The sequence below is a fragment of the Orycteropus afer genome, unplaced genomic scaffold (genome assembly GCF_000298275.1).
Source record: "Orycteropus afer afer isolate SDZICR_OR568_19922 unplaced genomic scaffold, OryAfe1.0 scaffold00021, whole genome shotgun sequence".
NCBI lineage: Eukaryota > Metazoa > Chordata > Mammalia > Tubulidentata > Orycteropodidae > Orycteropus > Orycteropus afer.
In genome coordinates, this window is record NW_006921608.1 from 11568211 (window position 1) to 11581871 (window position 13661).

A 13661-nucleotide genomic window follows, 5' to 3' on the forward strand; every position below is an offset into this window, starting at 1 on the left:
TATATATATATATACACTTTTTTTTTTAAAACCAACTTTGAGATGCACACCTGAATACTTCCTGGTAAATGTCATGCTATGAGAACAGAACAGGGGAACTTTGTTTCAATTCCAGAGCTTCGTGTCAATCTCTGTTGGACTCGTCTAGCAAGTTGGGTCATCCCTTTCCTAACTAGGCAGCAACCAGATATATTGGTTTTACTTGGGATCACACCCTTCTTTAAATGGTTATTCAGCAGTATTTTCAATATTTTGGACCTGTTCAATAGAGAATAGCTCTTACCTTTATTCACGTTTCAATACATGCTATGGCCTGAAGTTCCTACTTTGCCCTTTGTTCAGGCTACTATATTATGAAGAAACAAAAGTTATGGCAGCTGAAAGATATATTTGAATAATTGCAATAATAATGTAACAGGCAAAATTTTGTCTGAAAATTAAAGAACTCAGAATTCATACTATTGTAGCAAATGTGCATTTTATTGGATAGCAAGAAAAATCAAAGATTAAAATAAGTATGCTTCTCCAAAAACTTCAACTGAAAATGACAGCATTATCTTCCTTTTTCTCTCAATTTCTTTCTTTCCACCATATACAACTGTCCCCAAGTGGAAAAATGTTCTTTTTCAAAAAAATCAAATTTTCAACTTAGTTATAACTAGCCTTTAGTCAATACAACGGTTTTTGAACATTGAATACTTTCTTTTCCTCCATTACCTTGGGTTGTGTTACAAGCTGTTCTACTTACAAGCAGTCCTCTCTATGACCAATACATACTGCCTTATAAAATGTCAGCTTCAATTAAGTGTCACAGAAGTATTATTCCTGTGAACAAATTTGGAAATAGAAGCACAGCAAGATAGCATGACTTGCCCAGTTGATGCAAAAATTTCACATCTTCTGAACTCATTGGTTGGTTAAAAGAAAAAAAAAAAAAGCTCACTGCTGCCAAGTTGAATCCGACTCATAGCAATCCCTCCTTGGGTTTCCGAGACGGTATCTCTACAAAAGTCAATCTTCCTTCCGAGGAGTGGCTGTTGGGTTAGAACTGCTAGCCTTCTGGTTAGCAGTCAAATGCCTTAGGCAATACGCCATGAGAGCTCCTCATTGGTGCTTAGAATAGTTGATTAGCCTAAAGGGGTAATGGGGCAAGACCATGGGTCTAATCCCCTGGTGGCCCAGATACTGGTGCACTATTTATGATTACAGATTCTAGTGAGCCAAACATTTGAAACATGTAAGGCACAGGTCAAAAGATGGATCAGGCAGGAGAAGGATTTGTGTATATCCATCCATCCTCACTGACAGAATGACAGCTAAAAGCACAAGCCCTGCAGTGGTGAAATTAAATACTAAGGGTGACACGTGCACACACATACATCTTTAAAATTTTAACTATGCTGAGTATGCTGAAATATCTTGATGACTATGTTGAATGAACACCCACGTCACATTGCATTTGTCCCAAATGACATAGCATTTGATTATTAAAAATGTCCTTCAGTTATTTGTACTTTAAATCTCAAGTCATTAAAGGTAACTCTCTTTAAGGTTAACCAATTCATGTTCTCTGATGACTTTCTGAAATCATATGAAAGAATAAAAATTAAAATGCCAGCTAATCAACACCATCAACAAAATAAACTAATTATGCATTTTATATATATATCAGCTAAATAAGACTAACACTTATGGTATAACCATGCCAAATGTGTTTCAGAAATAAGAAGTATATAAAAAATAAATGTCTCTAATTTCATACTTAGAAAAGTTATAATTGTAAGAATGTGAAATATGATCACAAATGGTCATGTCTTCCAAATTCCTCAGTTTTCAGATTAAGAAACAGAGGCAGAGGTGATAAGCCATTGTCCTGTGCAACCCAGAAAAGTAGCAGAAAGGGAATTAGAACTTAGGATCCCTGTGCACATTGCTTTTCCATAATCACTTTCTACCTGCATATAAATGATCAGGAAACCATTCTGTCTGAAGCACTGAGAGCTGGCATCAGAATGATCAGCCTCAATAACTTCCACAGAAACTACTTCAAAAGTCATTTTGACACATGATGTGGCTGAATACCTAGGTGTGGTCATGACACTAGAAAGAACACTGACACCTGGTATTGACCACTGTGCAGTCTGATCCCAAGTATCAGAGGTTCACAACCAGACGGAAGAGTGGTTCTCAGCACTGGAATTAATTCCCAAGGCAGTGAAGTGTGGGGGACAGAAGGCAGTCTTTGGGATCACATTTGGATTCTCAATCCTGGCTCAAAAAGAAAATCCATCTCATGGGACCTGAGTTTCTTCATTGATAAATTGGGGATGATCAGATCTATTGTAAGGGTCTGATGTGAGGATTATTGTTGTTATCACATCAATTCGGACTCAGAGCCACTCCATGTGTGCAGAGTAGAACCACCTCATAGAGCTTGTAAGGCTATGACCTTTCAGAAGCAGAGGACCAGGCCTGTTTTATGAGGCTCCTCATGGTAGGTTCAAACCGCCAACCTTCTGACTAGTAGTCAAGCACTCAACTGTTTGTGCCACCCAGGGATTACTGATGTGAGGAACGTTGTTGTTGTTGTTATGTGCCGTCGAGTCGGCCCCTCCTTGGGTTTCCGAGGCAGTATCACTACAGAAGTAGGATTGCCCAACCTTCCTTCCGAGGAATGGCTGGTGGGTTTGAACTGCCAGCCGTCTGGTTAGCAGGCAAGTGTCTTAGCCACTATGCTACAAGAGCAAAGAAGAAAGAAGAAAACCAAAATTAATGGAAACAATCAGTCCTCGCGACCGGTACACCATTCCATCTGCAACCTATACAACTATGAGACCAGAAGAACTAGATGGTGCCCGGTACCACTGTCATCCACTTGGAAGGGATGTAGGAGATCCTGGATAGAGAGGGAGAACAATGTGGAACAAAACTCAAAATCATTTGGAGGGGAAAAAAAAAAAGATGGTTGGGACCAGGTTTGCTGGTCCAATAGAGCCTGGTGGAACCACTGAGACTATGGCCCCTAGCTGCCCTTCAGATCTGGAATTGAACCCACACCTGTGGTTTCCAGCCAAACAATGTACAGGCATGTGAGTTAAACATTTACCTCAAGTAGACACACGCCCTGGAGAGAACAATCATGGGAGAAGGGAGGGCTGCTTATGCACAGGGAGACAGCTCAGGGCGCAGGAGAGTATGGAGGGATGGACACTGGGAAGAGGTAACTATGGGGAGGAAGTGGGAGGGGAGCTGTTGCATTGTGGTAAACTGTGGTCAATGACATGAGACAAAGTATATGTGAACTGCTGTATAGAAAGTGAATTTGCTCTGTAAATCTTCACCCAAATCACAATAAAAAAAAAAGAGAGAGAGAGAGAGAGAAGAAAGAAATCCTTGCCCAGTACATCCCGTGTGAATTCCTGTCTGAAGATGAATCATTCCTTGCTTGGTTTTCCTACTCTGTTTTGGTTTTTCTCTCCTATTTAAAAGTAATAATGGAAAGACAGGCACATTAAATTTGGATACTTTCTTCATCCTAGCTCACTCAGCTGCCTGAGGGTTGAATGATAAGGATGGTATGTCAAGAACTAGAAAAATGGAATGGTGGAACCTGAGGCATGTCCTTACCTGGAATGAACAGAAGAGCCTCTAATTGCAGGGAGATGCCAAGGGCGCTAATAATACTTGAGTTTATTATAGGATCTGTTTTTAAAGACATTCATACTGCCTGGAAACAAAATACGATTAGGAGATTATGAGAAATAAAATCATATTTTAAATTTAGCTTTTGCTTTATCACAGCAGTACATGCACACTGTTTAAAAATTCAACTTGTCCTATAAGATTAGTTATGAAAGACAACAGCTTCCCACCTACCAAAGACCTTTTTGTCTTAGAAGCAGCTGCTTTCAGTGATTTTTTTTTTTTTTTTTTGGTATTTATCTATACAACTCTGAATACCGTTCTTATATTACTGTTTCTTGACAAATTTCCCCCTAATTTTGGGCTTTATCTATTGAGTTCCTACTAAGGCAGGTGAGAATGTAGCCCTCTTTCTGTAACCACCACCCTAATTTGGTCCCACCACATAGGCAAACTTCTGAAACTCCCCCATCCTCCCAATAAATTTATATTTATAGTTATAATTGTGATTAGATCCATATTTACAACATTATCACTACATACATCTATTCATCACGGAGCCAGGTAACACACAATGATTAACTGGCCTTTCTTGCACAACTTGGATCCTCCCAGTAGTAATTGCTTTGTTTATTCAATGTCCTTATTACGAATTCAACTCAGGTTATGAAATCTCCTCTCAATATGTTCAAACTCATGAACTCATAATTTAGCTATTTCAATACTTGAAATTCTCCTGCTTCAAACTACACTGTCTGGTCTATAGGCTTCTGTAGGTGGTCAGCTTGGGATCTTCATTCTCCTTTTGCATATTTCCTTCTTGGGCTGGATCACCTATTTCCTGGATCCCACATCACCGGCTTTTTTTGTTTCATGAGAAAGAGTACACAGGTAGTAAACAGTTTGATACCTCACATGTCTGAAACTGTCTTTCTTCTACTGTCTCACTTAATTGATAACTCGGCTACGTATAGAATTCTAGATTGGAAAGAACTTTTCCTAAGAACTTTGAAGACATGTCTTTATGTCTTCCAGTTTTCAATATCACTGTTAAGAAGTCCAATATAATTCTGATCCTTAATTTGTTGACGAAATTGGTTCATGTTTCCCTCTTTGGAAACTTACAGGGCCACCTCTTTGGGCCCAGTGTTGTGAAATGTTCTTGTGCTGTGTCATAGTGTAGGGGTTTTGTTTTTGCATCCATTATGCAGGTACACATGGGGTCCTTTCAGTTATCAACTCAGTTTGATAGAATTTCCATAATTAATTTCTTAAAAATTATTTTCTCCTATCTAGTTTCTCTGTTCTCTTTTTCTGGACTTCCTATTGGTTAGATATTGGCCCTCCTAAATTGGTCCTTTAGAAGCTCTGATGGCACAGTGCCTAAAGTATTAGACTGCTAACCAGAAGGCTAGCAGTTCAAACTCACAAAGTACTCGTCAGAAGGAAGGTTGGGCAATCTACTTTTGTAGTGATACCGCCTTGGAAACCCAAGGAGGGATTGCTATGAGTTGGATCCGACTCAACGGCAGTGAGTTTGGGTTTTTTTTTTTTTTTTTTTGGTCGACTGGTCCTTTAATTATATTGCCCTTTCATAATACTTTCTAAAAAGTTTTTCTGTTTTATCTGTCAATCTTTCTACTAAGTTTTACTTATACATAGATAGGCAGATAATTTGTTGTTCTCTCATTATTCCTTTTTTAAAAGATAGTATTCAGAATATGTCATGGTATCATCTCTTTGAAGTAATTCTCTTTCTCTGATGCTTCTGTTGAAGCTTTCTTTTCCCACCATAGTCTGTTTCCTTGCTTTCCCCCTGCTGTCTAGTATGGGGTCTTTTTTTTTTTTTTTTAATTGTGATTTGGGTGAAGGTTTACAGAGCAAATTCACTTTCCATATAGCGGTTCACACATACTTTGTCTCATGACATTGATCACAGTTTACCACAATGCAACAGCTCTCCTCCCACTTCCTCCTCATAGTTACCTCTTCCCTGTGTTCATCCCTCCATGCACTCCTGCCCCCTGAGCTGTCTCCCTGTGTATAAGCAGCCCTTCCTTCTCCCATGATTGATCTCTCCAAGGAGTGTATCTAACTGAGGTAAATGTTCAACTCATATGCCTGTCTTTTGTTTGGCTGGAAACCACAGGTGTGGGTTTAATTCCAGATCTGAAGGGCAGCTAGGGTCCATAGTCTCAGTGGTTCCACCAGGCTCTATCAGACCAGCAAACCTGGTCCCCCCCCACCTTTTTTGTTTTCTCCAAATGATTTTGAGTTTTGTTCCACATTGTTCTCCCTCTCTATCAAGGATCTCCTACATAGATCCCCTTCCAGGTGGATGACAGTGGTACCGGGCACCATCTAGTTCTTCTGATCTCATAGTCATATAGGATGCAGATCAGATGGTGTACCAGTCACTAGGACTAATTGTTTCCATGAATTTTGATTTTCTTCATTCTTCTTTGCTCTGGACGAGGAGAGACCCATCATTGCATCTAGATGGCAGCTTGCTAGCTTTTAAGATCCCAGTCACTACTCGCCAAAGTAGGAGGTGGAACAATATTTTGTATAGTATGTTATGCCAATTGAGCTTGATGTCCCCTGCGACTATGGTCCCAAGCCTGCAGGTTCAACTACTCGGTCCCTCCGGGTAGCTGTGACCAAGCCGTTACCACAACCTTGCCCCTTGTCGGCTCTACTATACACCTGGGAATTCTAATCATTCACATAAACTTATAGGATCACTGTCTGCCAACCCTATATATGTTAGTATGGGGTCTCTTGTGTTTCATTTAAGAAACTTTTCTCAAATATCTGATTATCCTTAGCTGTCTGCTCAAATTTAAGAGAAGGTCACTAATGATCTGATCAGAAGATTTGTACATGCAGGTAGGACTTTTCAAATGTGGGATTCAATAAAGGGTGCCCTGGCTGTACAGCTTTGTTGGAGAACTCCTAATATCATATTTATATTTATATTGAGTTGGGTCAGAATCCCAGAGAAAACTCTTCCAGTCTTCTACTTGGAAGTGTAAGATTGTCTGTCCCCATTCTGGGAGCTGACAGAAGGAAGAAATGAGGAAAGACATCTCGACATTCAGTTTAAATTCTCCCAGTTCTCAGTACAGAACACATACCACTAACAGTGCTTGGTGTCCCCTCAGTCCAGGAACTTAGTCCTCCACTTATCCATCTACTTCACAGCTTCCAAAATTCAGCTTCATAGTCTTCTCTCCTGGTTTTTGTTGTTGTTGTTTCATTTTGCTTTTTGAGCTTATGCTTTTTTAAAATAAACTCCTTTACTATTATTTTTAGTGGGGTTTTTAAAGGTAAACACATGCATTCAAACTTCCATCTTCACCTTTCATCGCTTTCAAACACTGGCCTTACCCATAGGCTTCAGTAGTTGGAAATTCACAAATAATTCACTACCTTTGATTTCACCCAGCACAGATGCATATTGTCTATGTGCCAGGCACTACTCTTGGTAACTCAGGAGCTCAGCAAGTTCATAGTCTAATGGGAGTTTAGCTAGATCAACAGATAAGTACAGAACAGGGGAGATATGCATGTTCTGCAATACATGGGAGGGTTCCTAACCTACTTTGCAAGGATCAGTCATGATACCTATTTTAAACAAATATTTATTGGTTGCCTAGCTCATGCTAGGTACTATAGTAGATGCTTCCTACATGGTTGTGTATGTGTGTATGTGAGGGATAGAATAGACATAAAACCTATCCTCATGGTGTGGAAAAGTTGCACAGTATCTGCACCTAGACCATCAGGGGTCAAATCCTGGCTTTTCCAGTCAGCAACTGTGTGATTTTAGGTAAGTTACTCATCCTCTTTGTAGCTCAGTTACCTACTGTGCAAAATGAGGAAAATACTGTTGGTATAGTCGTTAGCTGCCAACGAGTCAGTCCCCAACTCAGGACAACCCCACGAACGATGGAGAGAAGTGCTGCCCCATCCTGAGCCACCCTCTTGACTGGCTTTTGGATCAGACAACTGTGATCCACTGGGCTTTAACCCGCTGATTTTCAGAAATGTAACTTACAATCAATGGCTTCCTAGATTCAGTGCAATTCGGTATTAAATGTGAAACGTCAGTAAGACATTGAAGAGGAGATGAAAAGGAGGCAGTGGGAGATGGCAGTTCGGAGCTCAGAAGAGACCTGAACTAGAGACATAAATGTTTGGTTATCTGGAGTTGGTACTTTAAAGCCACAACAGTGAACTAGATCCTTTTGAGGAAGCGCTCTAATTGGATCCCTGAGAAATCGCAACAGATAGAGTAGAGGAGGAAGAGTCCGCAAAGGAACCATTTTTGTTTTGAGTTCATCATTGCTGCTGTTGTTTTTTGTCACGAGATAGAAGAGCCCGGGGATCCAGGCCCTTATCTCTTTTGTCCTCTAACGAATCACCCAAGTCAAACCCTTTACTACATTTAGATATTACACATGCCACAGGTAAATTGGGAAAAGTGGTTCATAATAATCTAGATTAATTTGAGAAAAAAAATGTATTGATTAATCACCAGCTCTTTCACCTCAGAAAACCCTACATAAATACAAATAGTCTTTCAGGCCATCAGAGAAGAATTTTAATTGGATTATGATTTTGGGTAGAAAATAGATTCATTGCATATTAACCTAGATAATTGTCTAAAGGCAGAAGTGGAAAAAATGGCCACTAGAAGTAATGCAGCGTTCATGTATAAAAATCCTTCTGTGGAGTTCCTATCCCATTTGCTGTCACATTTCTAAACTAGGAGGCCAGCTGGTAGTAACAGTAATTCATGCACCTTTTTTTTTTTTTTCACTGTTTCTCACTTCACAGACCTTGAATTTTATCCATTCCTCTTTTGTTTTTTTCCCCTTCATATTTCAAATGCCCTGACCATTGTATGGAGTCCCTGAGTGGTGCAAATGGTTAACAAGCTCAGCTGTTAACTAAAATGTTGGAGGTCTGAGTCCACCCAGAAGTGTCTTGGAAGAAAGGCTTGAGGAGCTACTCCCTCGAAAATCAGCATTGAAAACCCTATGGAGCACAGTTCTACTCTGACACACATGGGGTTAACATGAGTGGGATCAGTCTGAAGGTGACTGAAAAAAGTTTTAAAAAAATCATAGAAAGTTACTATGATACCACATCCTCTAGGCAGTGGTTCTCAGTGGGGCAGTTTTTATGCCCGTGGGACATGTGGTAATGTCTAGAGACAGTTCTTCATGGAAGAAAGATGAGGCAGTCCTCTTCCATAAAGATTTACAGCCTTGGGAACCCAACAGGGATCAGTATGAGTCAGAACCAACTCTTTGGCAGTGAGTTTGAGTTTGAGAGACATTTTTGGTGGTCACACCTGGGGATGGGCTACTGGTATCAAGTGGGTAGAAGCCAGGGATGTTGCTAAACACCCTACAGTGCACAGGACAGACCCCCACAAGAAAGAATAATGCAGCCCAAAATGTCAACAGTGCCCAGATTGACTTACCATGGAGGTAAGTTTTTTATGTATACGAACTTTCTGGTGGTGAAGTCCATAGCTTTTATCAAATTCTCAAGGAAGTATACTTAAAAATTCCAGAAACACTGACTTTAAAGGATATTTAATCCAGTGTGACATAGTAATCCTACCTCATAACAGAAATTATGTTAAGATTTATCTCTGCCAGCTGAATTTCACTGTCCCGTTCTCACTTAAGGATAGGCAAACACTTCTTGGAGTTCTCTCTTTACCTCATTCCCCACATAGTAGCCAGGTTAATACAATTATTAAGGTCCCTGGGTGGCACAAATGGTCCACAGTCAACTAGTAACCTAAAGATTGGTTGAAACCCACCCAGCAGCCCCACACAAGGGGGCAGGGACGGGGGGGGGGGGGGGGCTTGGGGGGGGGGGGGGGGCCCGGGGGGGGGGGGGGGGGGGGGGGGGGCTTGTGTGTGTGTGCACGTGTGTGTGTGTGTGTGTGTGTGTTGGGGGGGCAAGTGATCTGCTTCTGCAAAGATTACCTAGATTGCCAAGAAACCCTACAGAGCTCAATCCTACTCTGCAATACATAGAGTCTTCCTGAGTCAGACTTAACTACATAAAACAAAAACAACAATATAAGTACTACCCTTATAGTGACCGTGTTCCTTAGATACACGCAGTTGGTTTGGCCAATATCCATTTATTCAACGCTTACTAGACTTAACTAGAAGTAGATACACTGCGATTTTTAAAAGTGGCCCTTGTCCTCATGGAGTTTGCAATCTAGTATGGGAGAGCTATTAATAAAAAGTAAACATGTGATTACAAATTACAATAAGTGGAGGAGGGATGTATGAAAAATGAAAGCGAGAGGAGTTGAAATGAGGATGCAGAGGGAAGATGATTCCATGTTTGACTTTTAACTTTATCTTACCCAAATATAACGGGCGGCACCCAGGACTTCTTCCTGGCTATAGTCAGTAATTTTCTGATCTCTATATCCCAGTCCTGGTAATTTGTGATGTATTCATATTCAACTAACATCTCCTGAGCACCAACAAATTTGGGAGAATAAAGGCTATACGGACAGTGAGGGCGTCAACCGCTAAAGTTTCTATTTTCATCCCTAACAGATCTAATTATAAATCAGTGCGGGGAGGAGTGATGCAGTATAAAAGCCATTTAAAATGCTGTTTCTAATAATCTACGATAAAATGATTGTTACAATAGTCATTGATCTTGATTGGATATTGGAAGTTGATATCCTGTAAGTCAAGAGGAGAGAGACAGAGAGGAGAGAAAGAATTAATCAACCTTATTAACTATTCCCCAAAATACTAGCAACTCAGAATTTTGTTAGTAGTCTGAACTAGGCAGGGATGCTTGGCCAGCAATTTTTAATGGCGCTTGTTCTTCAACTCACTCTAAACCCCAGATTTGTAACATAGCTGGGGGTTTTCTTGTGGCAGTGAGGTAAAGGACGGCTGGTGAGAGAACAAAGGCTGCGCGTCCCTGTTAAAGGCCACCCAGGCCACTGGCCTCACTAGGGCGGGGGCAGCGGGTGAGTCCGGGTGGCCGGGCTCCCCTGTCGGTGACCCACGCCGTGGCGGCGGCCCTGACTCTCCTCTATGGCACCCTCCCCGGTCGGCGCCTCTTAGCCTGTGCACGCAGTTAAGGAGGCGCGTGAGAAGGCCCTCAAGGGCCGAGGTCTGGCCACCGCCCGAGTGAGTGAGCGAACGACTTGTGAAACAGCCAGCTGCCGGGTCACCCGCCAGGATCGCGATCACGCGGCTCCTAGAGCCGGGTAAAGAAGCCGCCCAGCGAGAACACGCTGCTGGGAGGGGCGCCCGGGAACAGAAGGCGACATCCCCTGCGTTTCCCGTCTCGGAAGGGCTGTAGTGACCACTAGGTCCCGCCCCCTCTCGCTTATGTAATGTGGACGTGCTGCCATTGGTCCGCGCGACCGGAAAGGGTGAAAGCGTGAGGGTGGGGCGGAGCGAGGGAGGCACAGACAGAAGACGGGGGGCGGGGCTGCGAGGAGCCGGCAGGCGCTGGGGCGACTGGGAGAGCAGCGCGGCGTGCGCGGGCACGAGGCGTAGTGGCCTCCCTAAGGCTGAGGCGGCGGCGGGCGCGCGCGGCGGCGGCAGCGGGCGTGCTAGGCGCGGACTGTTGTGTTCCTGGCTCTCCTCTTTCCCCTCTTTGGCGGGTGGAGGAGGCCGAAGCCGTGCTGGGCGCGATACCCTATTCCTCTCCCTCCGGCGACCTCCCCCGGCCCTCTCGCGCTGCGCGGTCTCTCCGACGCAAGACTGTCCCAGCCCGGGTGAGCGGGGGCGGCGCTGACGCTGCAGGACGCCCGGGAACTGGGGTGGGGGCGCGCCGGCGTGGGGCAGCTGGGACCGTGGGGGGGTCACCGTGAGTCGTGAAGGGTCATAGGTGGCAGCGGCCTACCCAGGCGGCCAGGAGGCGGCAAGGCTCGGCTCGTCCCGTCCCGGCGCGTGTTGCGGGGCCATGGAAAGGAAGGGAAGCTCGGGCGCCTGCCAGGCCTGCAGGTGGCGGGGTCGCAGGCTGGCCGCGGGAACGGAGCGGTAACTCTACCTCCTGGCAACAGCAGCTGTTCGGTTTCTCAAGGCCGAAGCTTCCAGTGGCCGAAGGGGGCCGGGTTTCCCGCAGCTAAGGCCTCCCGGAGGCGCGTCTCGGGCTGGGGGTCCATGAGGAGTGGCGGGTAGGTGGGGGCTGTGTGGCCTTTGGTGGCAGGAAGGGGGAGGGGGCTCCCAGGGGCGTGAGAGGCCGGTTTGGGAAGGAAGGTGCTCGGGCTCCAGCTGGGCTTGGTGAAATGTAGGTTGAAGTAGACCTTAGTCCAGATGTTTTCATCCTCTCAGCTCCCCAAAAGGATGTTAAAAGCTAGGGTCGCAGAGATCGATCACTGCCAGGTCTCGTCATTTCAGATGGTTATGAAGACTATTCTACTTCTGGAGCCAAAAATCTTTTTTTCTCTTATTTGTTTTGGTTTGAAAAAAAAAGAATCTCTGGGGCAGTGCTCATTGCCTCCTGCAAGAGCCCCTCATTTTGAGAACTCATTTTGCTACTTCCCTCTTTGCAGCCCCCTCGGAAGACTAAGTTAAGTAAATGTTAAAAAACCAGCGTGTAGGTATTTATAAATGACTTGCTACCTTTCAGTCTGTCGCATGGATCAAGGAGTAGTTAAACACTTAAGATTAGAAAATTCATTTGACTTGAGATTCAGTCTTAAATTGAGCTGTCCAAAAGCAGGTGGTTTGTTCGTTTGCATTTTGTGCTTTCAGAAAGGAAATCAATGCAGTATGTTGTCAGAAGTTAGGGCCTACTTCACACATGTTGCCTGTTTGATTCAATTTCTTTTACCTGGGTTTCTGTTTTAAAAAATTAAACTGCTTTCACCCTTACAATAAAGCTGTTTTGGCTTTTTCGTTGTTTTTGTTAGTGGACAGTGAAAAAATGAGTTAAAATTGTTGTGTGATATTTCAAGGTAACTCTTAAATGCAAAAGTTAAAAATGATTTTGTGTATCTAATGACATTGTGTGAAAATGTTACCAAAATAGCCAATAACTTCTAGGTTTCAAGAAATGTGGAATTGGTAGCCTGCCATCTTTAATGTAAAACAATTAGGTTTCCTACCAAATCGTTGTATTATTAATATACATTATGTGGAACAGTTAAGATGCATGAGAGGACTGAAGTATTCTAACATAAGGTCCTGATGAAACATTATAAAAAATCGAGATACATAAAGTTTGAACACCCTGAGTGCCATTCAAACAGTACAGAAGTCTCCAAATCTGTTTTCCTGGGAAATAGATTTGTTGTCTTGCCATAGCATTTAGGATTAAATGTACTTTAAAAAAGAAATTGCATTTGGTATAAAATTAATAAAGGATTTGTTTTTAAAAAATAGAAATGGAAGTTTAACTTTGAAGGACTAACACAGCTGGTAATATTTGGCACTGTTGTGTTGGGAAGGGGTTCTTGTGTTAGGCTAGCATACTAAATATTTTTGTAATTTGTTAACAATATTTAATTGACTTCCTAGAAAAGCATTGATGCTCTTCTAAATTTGATTTGACTCCCAGTTCAATGTTTTAATTCCTGTGGGAACTGGTCCAAACAGTGTTTGTTTGTTTTTTTAAACCTTCCTTCTCCCTAGTTTTCCTTTTTGGAGAAAGCTCAGTTTTCCCTGTGAAGTGCTTTGACCTCATAGCCATTAATGGATTAAGTTCCAGTCAGAAAAGCCAGCACTATCTGATCTGGTGAAGCAACATATAGATCCGTTATATGTTGGTGCCCTGCAATCATTTAAAGTTTAATATTTAATTATAGTGTTAATCAAAGCTACACATAGGAATCCTACTTAGGATTTGATTTTAATTTACTAAAAAAGCAGCTGAGAGTATAGACCCTTTATGAACAGATTTAACTTGTGTTTAATAGAAATCTATAATGAAAAAGTGAAAGTAATGTTTCTCAGTGACTTTATTTGTAATTGATTTAGGGTTACTTCAGACTATCAGTA